Source organism: Erinaceus europaeus, chromosome 20 (genome assembly GCF_950295315.1).
Source record: "Erinaceus europaeus chromosome 20, mEriEur2.1, whole genome shotgun sequence".
In the NCBI taxonomy this organism is placed as follows: Eukaryota; Metazoa; Chordata; class Mammalia; order Eulipotyphla; family Erinaceidae; genus Erinaceus; species Erinaceus europaeus.
This window is the reverse complement of record NC_080181.1, coordinates 40343322-40353421: the sequence shown is the minus strand read 5'-3', so window position 1 is coordinate 40353421 and position 10100 is coordinate 40343322. Positions and strand designations below refer to the sequence as shown.

The window sequence follows — 10100 nt, the reverse complement described above, 5'->3', positions numbered from 1 at the left end:
TCACTCTCTCTCTCTCTCTCTCTCTCTCTCTCCTAAATAAGAAAACAATTCTGGTTTTCCTGAGGAATTTTATTTTTACTATAGTTTCTTTATTGCAGGTATTTGAAGGAGATTGGAAGATAGGAGTAGGGGACCAGTTATTTTTGGTTTCTCTGTTAGAGAACAGTGGCCGACTCCAAGATCTAGTATCTTTGGCATTTTCAGCAGAGGAGTCTGTGGCACTGTTGGTGGAAATGCAAACTGGTGCAGCCCCTTGGGAAGATTATATAGAGAAACCACAAATAAATAAGAATGGGATCATTTTATGATCCAGTAATGCTGCTTATAGGCATTTATCCAAAGGACATTAAAACACTAACTGACCCCACCTGCAGGGGAGTCGCTTCACAGGAAGTGAAGCAGGTCTGCAGGTGTCTTTCTCTCCCCCTCTCTGTCTTCCCCTCCTCTCTCCATTTCTCTCTGTCCTATCCAACAACATTAATAATAACTACAGCAATAAAACAACAAGAGCAACAAAAGGGAATAAATAAATATTTTTAAAAAACACTAATTGAAGGGACATATGCACCTCTGTGTCCATAGATGCATTATTCACAATAGTCAAAAAGTGGAAGCAGCCTAAATGCTCATCAACAGTTGACTGGCTAAAGAGATCATGAGATTTATACTCCATGGAATACTACTCTGCAATCAAAAAGGTTTCTTGTGGGTCTTTTGGGGCAAAGTGGATGGAACTGGAGGTGATTATGCTTAGCAACATAAGTGAAGAGGTGAAAGACAGCTACTACTGGATGGTTTCACTCATGTGGAATCTAGAGAAATTACACACATGAACTTGCAAAACAAAATAAAACAAAAAGACAGAAGCAAACAAGTTGTCTCTAAGACATTGTGAAAACTGTGGTGGTATCACTGTGAGGATGGGAAACAGGGAACATTGATGGTGGATGCAGTGTGGAACTCTATCCTCCCTGTAATCATACAATCTTGTAAACCACTATTGATCACAAATTTAAACCATATTTTATTTATTTATCTATTTATTTATTTATATAAAAACTATGAATGGGAATGAAGTCCACAGTTGTTGGGGTGAGGAAACAGAATATAAAATTGGATTGGGAAAAGTTTAATCTGATTTCCTTGAGTTAGCTTTTGAGTATCCATGAGTGGCTCTAAGTCCAAGTTTGCTTGATTAATCAAACCCCAGACCCACAGTGACCTACTTCCATTGAGGATGCAATGCATACATCCATAGGACAGGGTAGGCTAATCTTTTCACATGCTTAAGCAAATAAACATGTGACCCCCACACCCATGCTGCTTGTTCCTTGGATTCAGAGAATACTTCTTTCATTAGGATATTGAGAAATACATTGGTTAAATATTTTAGGGAAATGTTAGAGATGATAAAGGGGCTGAAATTAAATTATTCTGTTATGAATAACTGCATGAGTTACTGCTCATTTAAGACAAAAAGTATAGGGGGGTTACTGACCATTTGGGGCCTTTTTAGTCATAGTCACTGCCGATGGAACCACACTGTAACTTTTTAATTTTTTCCCCAGAGTGTCAATCAGCTCTGACTTACGTGGTGCTAGAGGCTAGACCTGCAATATTGAAGTTTCAGGCACTTAAGTCTTTTTAAAATTATATTTATTTATTTACTGGATAGAGAAAACCAGAAATAGAGAGGGAAAGGGGACATAGAGAGAGACAAGAGAGACACCTGCAGCATTGCTTCAGCACTCACAAAGCTTTCTCTCTGCAGGTGGGGACTGGAGTGCAGGGGGTGGGGGGGCTTGAACCTGGGTCCTTATGCATTGTAACATGTGCACTCACTCACCCAGGTGCACCACCATCCATCACCCTAAAGTCTTTTTATATAACCATTATGCTATCTCCTTAGCTCTACATGGTGACTTTCAAACCCAGTTCTGCTCTGTGGAAGGAGGCCTCGCAGCATAGATCCACCCCTTTAGGAATCAGCGATGTCACTGAATCTGTGCTTGCTGGACCTCCCCTGCCAGTACTATGGACACCATCATAAGTACATGCTAATTATTCTGACCTGTTTTTTTTTTTTTCCTTCACACATTCCAATTTCCACCAGAACCTCCCTAAGGCAGAAACTAACTAAGGCAGAAATATAATGGAAACAGAATTTCAGAGATGGAGTAAGTGAAGATGAGCCCTCTGGAAAAAAAACAAAAAACAAAACTATAAAACAGAAATGAGAATATATAGGATCTAAGAAAAGACACAGGCAAGTAAGAAGTAACTCAAAAAAAGTTTACCTTCTTGTTTATTCAACATTCATTCCCAACCTGCATTTCACATTTGTGGGTGGCATTGTGGGTTAATATCAAATGAATGAAGCATTTTCACTTGTTTTCTTCATCCTGTGTTTCTCATTCTTTCTCTCTCACCATCCTTTTTTCTCTCCCTTCTTTCTCTCTCCCTTTCTTTCTCTTTCACCCCCTCTCCCTCTCCTTCTCCCACTCTGTTTCCGCATTGCATTGCATTGCATTGCATTGCATTGCATTGCATTCCATTCCATTCCATTCTATTCCATTCCCACATGCAGACAGAAAGACAATGAGAAAAAGACCACCAAAGTTTCCTTCAATGCAGTAGATGATGGGCCAGCCTCAAACCTGAGTCACACACATGCCAAAGCAGTGCACTAGTGCTGTGAGTTGCTTCACTAGCTGTCACTCACCTTCTAAATTCTCTTCTTTATCAATCATTGTAGCCAGTCCTGAGGGAGGTTTGATAGGACTGGTTTGGTCAGAGTTAATTTGTGGCCTGGATATGCACAGTGGGAGTATGAATGGAGAGAAGGTCTGAAAGATCTTTACAAGGGTATACATTTCAAAAGCAAATCTTAAAAAAAAAAGCCATATGTCACATGAAGTGATCATTTTTGAAATACTCTGGTGGTCTTTATGACCAAATTACGTATTGCTTCCAATTTAAACAGAGAACATAGCATTCAAATTCTGTCAAGGCATGGAAGGGTTGTCTATGCATGGAAAGTATCAATACAACTTCCTCCTAAATAATCTTATCTCTATCTGCAACTTATACCGTTGGTTTATGAAGGGCTTAGCCTGCCTGGAAGCTTTCTCTACTTCATTGGCCAAGTCAAGACAATAGAAACTGGTGAGTTTGTTGTGATCTGACTGAACAATTGTTCAAACTATAGAACTGTTGGAAGAAATGGCACTGTTTGCTTTGACTACTATTCACCTCAGCCTTTGTTAGTTAAGAGTATGTAGACTTGGGTTGGTGAAATTGCTCACTTGGACAATGTAATGTGTTGCTTTGCCGTGTGTGCAACCCAGGCACCAGCCTGACCCCTAAGACATTGAAGAAAACTTCAGCATGGTGATTTCTTTCATTTTCTGCTTTCTTTTTCTCTGTCTTAAGCAAAGAAAAATAAGCTTTTGTGAGCTTTTGCATGAAAAGATGTTTTATTCCCTTCCTGGAGACAGCTTAGAAATTATCCTTTCACGTTTTCAAGACCTTTCTCACTTCTGAAAGTGTGAATTTTCTAGGACCATCAGTCTCAACCTAACTTCTGCTGTGATTCTACCCAGAGCCTGCTTCCATGCCTCACTTTCCCTATATTGATTTTATGGAAGGTGAATGGATCTGCTTTCTAGTTTCCCTGACTTCCCTGACCCAGGTACAAAGCTCTGTTCAAGCTGTATTGCTACTTGGACACACACCCCCCCCCCTCATTTCTTTACACCCCTGTTTTGTGATTACAACTTCAGCACTTTTCAGTTCCGCTCAGGCCTCAGACTCCAGGGCTCTTGGGTATGACCTCTTCACAGTCTCACTATCCTGGGGCCAGAAACACTCTGTGGGGGCAAAGACCATTATGAATTGGCCAGAACCTAAGAATTCCTTTGTCTTAAAAAAGAAAAGAAAAGAAAAGATAAGAATCAGAAGGATGAATATGGGATGATCTCACTCTCAGGCAGAAGTTGAAAAACAAGATCAGAAAAGAAAACACAAGTAGAACCTGAACTGGAATTGGCATATTGCACCAAAGTAAAAGACTCTGGGGTGGGTGGGTGGTGAGAATACAGGTCCAAGAAAGAGGACAGAGGACCTAGTGGGGGTTGTATTGTTATATGGAAAACTGGGAAATGTTATGCATGTAGAAACTATTGTATTTACTGTTGAATGTAAAACATTAATTCCCCTATAAAGAAATTAAAAAAAAAAAAAAGCAGAGTAATTCTATGCTTATTTGACCATTAGCCCATTGTGGTAATCATTTCACAACAAATAGGTGTGTATCCTCAAATCATGTTCACCTTCAGCCGACATAAGTGCTATCTCATTATGTTCAATACAACCCGAAGGGAAGAGGGAATTTACTTGTCTAACAGTTTGGTCATGAAATATGTTTTTAATACTTTTAAAAAATTTGTTATTAATAGTATGTTACAAGATTGTAAGATTACACTGTAATCTTACACCACACTACACCCACCACCAGATTTCTATGTCCCTACCCTCCTGCCTCCCAAAGATAATCACCAGAGTTCTCATAAGTATTACTATTTGCTTGCTTCTGTTTTGTTTGGATTTTTTTTTTTTGCAAGCTCCTAGAAATCAAATCTTTAGATTGCACATATGAGTGAAACCATCTGGTAGTTGTAGTCCATCTCTTTATTTCTGCCCTATGCATAAATCACCTTTCTGACAAATTCAAATTTATATGATATATATGAATTACATAGTGAGCAAAACACACCACAGCAACATAAAGGTTTTCAGGGAGTGTGAAATGCAAGTGTCTGTTTCCAGGTACCAACAATCAGGAGTTAAGAGAGTTCAATTTTTTTTTTGGAAAGGATTTTAATTAGAAGTTAACACGTGAATTTTGCACTTAGGTTCTGTAAAAACAAGCACATTCCCACACCGGGAGTCGAACCCGGGCCGCCTGGGTGAAAACCAGGAATCCTAACCGCTAGACCATGTGGGAGACGATAAAAGCTGCTTGATGTCTAAGCAAATTGAATCATTGCTCTCAGCTTCCGCTTTCCAGCCACGCCCGCTCTCTGCGCGCCTGCGCGGTCTTTGGGACTTTCATTTCCGTGGCCAACGCTGCAATTTCTTCTGCCAGAGATCCTGAAGCCGCGCGGCTGCTAGCAGTTGCAGGTTCCGCTCCCCAGATCTTCGGAGTCTAAACCTCGGATTTGGTTCCCCCCTCACCGCGCACCTGGCCTGAGGAGTCCGGAATCCCGCCCAAGAGAGGCTTGCATCCTAGCCTCAGTTTGCCAAAAGAAAAAAAGTAAAGCCCGTAGTGTAAATTATGCTCTAAAAGAATCAGAAAAACCATTTGTCAGCCTGGCTTTTCACTGTCCCCCATATTTGCAACCCTGCGGGTAACCTTTGTTAAAGTTAATATATTGCACCCCCCCACACCTGTGTGTAAGGTCATGAGGTTATTTTTAGCTCAAAATTTGCTTTTAGAAGCCTGAATGGATAAAACCCCTATTAAGCCACAGAGAACGTTTTGGCCCAAAATAATTTAGAAGTCTACTTTACGATCTTGTCTGAAAGTGGCCTTAAGCTACTAAAACAAAGGTGGAAGTCCAAAACTCTAAACGAAGATCTACACATTTTGTACACAAACTTGTTAAAAACAGTAAACAAACCACCAAACTGGGGATAGATTTATTCAGTCCTTTTGCGGGATTAATAGTTTATAATCTGGCAGGGTACTACATAATTATAACAAATATTACAGTATTAAGGTGAGGACATGTGAACTAGAAGTTCACAGTACGGCCAGAAACTATTAAAAATCAGACAACTCAGTTTCACTGGCCCCATCTAACATTTGGTTACTAAAGTGGTAACGTGAAAATGCCAGTCTGTGGGGGAAAAATAAACTAAAAACTTGCAAAACTGCATCAGGGAGGTGGAGTGCCACATTTCCTAAATGTGGTTATGACCAAGTCTCTATTATAATTGTTGTTGTTACTTTCCTTTTATTGGAAAACCTGTTTTGATTTAGAATTGCATTTAAGGGATTGAAAAGAAGTTAATACTGGTAAAGAAATAGACCTCCTGGGGGCATCTGGTTGAGGCACATATAACAATGAGCAAGAACTGGGGTTTGAGCCCCTGGTCCCCAGACCTGCAGGGGAAAAGTTTTGCAAGTGGTGAAGCAGTGCTGCAGGTTGACTCTCTATTGCTCTTCCTCTCTATCTCTCCCTTCTCCCTAGATGCTGACTGAATTAAAAAAAAAAAAAAAAGGAAAAAGAAAGTAGACCTTCCCACAATTCATGCTAACATTATCAGACTGCAGAATGAAAATCACCATAAGCATAATCAGAGTGGAGGAATTAATATTCTTAATCTCGAAAAGGAATTTCAAGTGTCAATATAAGTAAAAATACATAAATAAAAATAAAATTCCATAAGGATTGAGAACGTTCGTGGGCTCAGAGAAGCCATAATTAATGCCAGCAGACAAGTTATAGACTGGAAGTAAGTGATTATTAAGATGTCTGATTATCTCTAAGCATGAGGATACAACTCACAGCCAAAGATGAATTGGGGGGGGGGGGGAGGTGGAGGGGGCAGGTTGTGGTAGACTGAGGGGCCAAGAGTTTTGACTATTCAATCAATTCAGGGATCGAGCTCAGCCTTACTTTTAACCATAGCAGCACAATTTAAAGCAAGCAATATTAAAACAGCCAATGTTAGCGTTAGAGGTCTGTTTAGGGAGAGCAACTGTAAACAGGAAGAGGGGCCAGAAGCCCTGCTTGTGTCTGCATCCTGTACTAACATCCCCCTCTCTGCCAGACTGCCAAAGGTCTTAAAATGCAAATGAATGCAGATGTCAGCACCTGAAGACAAAGGCTGAAGTAAATCCCCTCAGGGCCCTTCATGTCACCAGAAGCCATTATTATAAAGCTTAGAGGAACTGAAGCTACTCTCTTTTGTTTCTTTCCATCTCTCTCTCCCTCCATCCCTCCCTCTCTCTCTTTCTCTCTGTCATACCTTCAGGCTTCTAAGATGTGTACTTTCCTCTCTTTTCTATCCCTGCTTTGTCTCAATAAGTGCTCATCTCCTAAAACATGGCCGTTTCTTTTGTGATTCTTCCATGTAGATGTCAGCCTAGAACCCAACCAACAGAGCTATGAAGGGACCTCTGTGCCCTTTGTCCTGTTGTCTCTCATTCCCTTGCAACATTAGGAAGGAAGGAAGAACACAAGACTCAGAGAATGGCAATGTGTATAACCCCTACTGGAGACTGGAGATGAACAGCTTGGCAATTTTCTATGGGAATGTAAAAGGTCTATGTTGAGTTTCATAGGAAAGCTATCAGGGAAGGGGATGGGATACAGAGTTCTGGTGGTGGGAACTGTGTGGAGTTGTACCCCTCTTATCCTAAGGTATTGTTTTTTTTTTTTTTGTCAGTGTTTCCTTTCTATAAATAAAAATTATATACATATATGTACATATATATATATGTATGTATGTACGTATCTTAAAAAAAGAAAGAAGTCCCACTGCTTTAAGTCATTATACTTTAGGACTTGCTAGTACTGTCCTGTGAACCTTAGCTTCCTGAAAGGATTTGGGGCAGTTGGCTTGGAAAATAATTTTCTACAAGGTTATTAAATGCCGAAGTCAATTTTTTTTTTTGCTTGCTTCTGTTTCTGGTAGAGATATAGATACAATGGAAGAATGTGAATACTTTTATTTATTTTATGGAGCAGACCTTAAAGATCCTTATCTTTTATTTGGTAGTGTTGATTCTAGTAATTAAAAGAAAATGGGAAATTGTACATCCTGTCTTTTAAAAATTTTTTTAATTTTTTTTATTTATAAAAAAGAAACATTGACAAAACCATAGGATAAGAGGGGTACCACTCTACACAATTCCCAACACCAGAGCTCTGTATCCTATCCCCTCCCCAGATAGCTTTCCTATTCTTTAACCCTCTGGGAGTACGGACCCAAGGTCATTGTGCAGTGCAGAAGGTGGAAGGTCTAGCTTCTGTAATTGCTTCCCTGCTGAGCATGGGCATTGACAGGTCAATCCATATTCCTAGCCTGTCTCTTTCGTTCCCTAGTAAGGTGGAACTCTGGGGAAGCAGATCTCCAGGACACATTGGTGGGGTTGTCTGTCCAGGGAAGTCTGGTCTGCATCATGCTAGCATCTGGAACCTGGTGACTGAAAAGAGAGTTAACATATAAAGCCAAACAAATAAGTTGTTTCCATAGTGTAGTGGTTATCACTTTTGCCTCACACAAAGCCAAACAAATTTTTTAACAATCATGGACCTAAAGATTGGAATAGTGCAGATGAAGAGTTGGAGGGTCCGACATTTTGTAGATAGCTAGTAGGCATATTTTAGTTATATTCTAAAGGGCCTTTGGCTATACTAGTTTTTTGGGTTTTTTTTTCCCCCGAGTCTGAAATCTGACATGCAAGTGGATCCAAGTTATTGTCTGGGGAGATGATGTCATGGCTGGAAGAAAGACCAGAAAGCTGGGTCAGGGAAGAGAGTAGCTCCCTAGTATGGGAAAGATGTATAAATATTATTGACTATAAACCCCATCGATTTGATGTGATCTGGGGCCCACATTCAGCTTAGGAGCCTATGTGACCTCTGCATCCCTGTAGATCTGAGCTCACATTCTAGTTCATGAGTAGGAACATTCCAAACTGCCCCAATTTCTGGATCCATCTTCTTCAGGTGTAGCATAGAATATGTTTGTCGTCCATCCTCCCTTCAGAGGATGGAACATTCTCTACCACTGTTGCTCCAAGTTGAGGGCAAGGTCCTATGGGGGCCCACAAAGGGGTCTATTTTGCTGCTCCTGATAGAGATGACTGGTAACAATGGAGAGAGGGATTTATCTGAGGTCTAGGCCCATCATGTCTGTTTGAGGATCTCAGGACTCCCCGACTAGGGCCCCAGCTGATGGAGTGGCCTGATGGTGACTAAAGAGTCATCATTAAAGTCTCTTGCTCTTATTCAGCTTTTGCAGTCCTTGCTTTGATGAGGTTAGTTTTGGAGTGAGTGAGAGAACTATAATAGGAAGTAGATATGGAGGTTATCTAAGTCTAATTAGATACTACTTCATTATGAACTTTATACTGACTCACTACAGACTATTGTGTACTTTTGCTTTCAGGTATATACTTTGCCCTAATTTATGGATACATGTGAACATATGGTCTATCTCACGGGACCTGGTCTATATCTAAGTTTTGGGCCTTTGTTAGGAAGTGAACCACCTGGAATGGAATTAGAGAATACTATGAAAGGAAAAGTCTCACCCGAATAATGAGGGTGAAGGGTTGACATTCCGTGCCTGAGTCTCTGGATACAGTCTGAAGTGAAGCATGCTGACCTGGTACTCATTGCATTGATTAGGTTGGGATCAGAGGATGCAATTTCATTTGGTATGAATGGAGAGAAGTGTACAGGAGAGTAAGCCCCACCGTAGAGGTTCCAGGACTGGGGGAAATATAGGCTCTATAGAGGAAGAGGGAGCTTCTTGCTGTCTTAGGGTTAAGAAGACATTAGATAGTTATTGCTATGATCACATTATTTGGCAATTGGGCTAACTGAAAAATTCCTTTGTTAAGATTTTCTGTATCATACACAACATCACCATAATGTATGTCCTTTGACATTTTTTGTATATAGCTTTGCCACCGGTTGCTTCTGTTTCCCTGGTCTAGGCTTTTAAGAGAGTCAACATATCAAAGACTCAGTCTGTGCTTTAAAAAGTTTGAGACAATCAACTTTTCCCCTCTCATATTAATTAAATAGTGATTTATATGACTACAAATTAATAGGAGTGTACATAAACACCATTCCCACCACCAAAAGACTGTGTCCCATCCCAACCTCCCAACCCCCTGCTACCCAGGAAAGTGGAACATCCACCCTCACCCTCACCCCAGGTTTTTTACTTTGGTACCCTACTCCAGCATCTCTGTCTTTTATTTCCTGTTTGATGCATATATGTAGTGTTGGTTTAAACTTAAGCAGCTTTTACATCTGAAAGATAACCTTGAGAATTTTCAAGGTCTCAGCTTAAAA

At 40.3% G+C, this 10100-nt stretch overlaps 1 non-coding gene across 1 annotated transcript; it reads right to left on the bottom strand.

The window, feature by feature from the left end:
- Nucleotides 1-4933: 4933 nt before the first annotated feature.
- TRNAE-UUC (transfer RNA glutamic acid (anticodon UUC)) lies at nucleotides 4934-5005 on the bottom strand. Its single transcript has one exon. It is a non-coding gene; the product is annotated as a tRNA-Glu (tRNA).
- Nucleotides 5006-10100: the final 5095 nt, after the last annotated feature.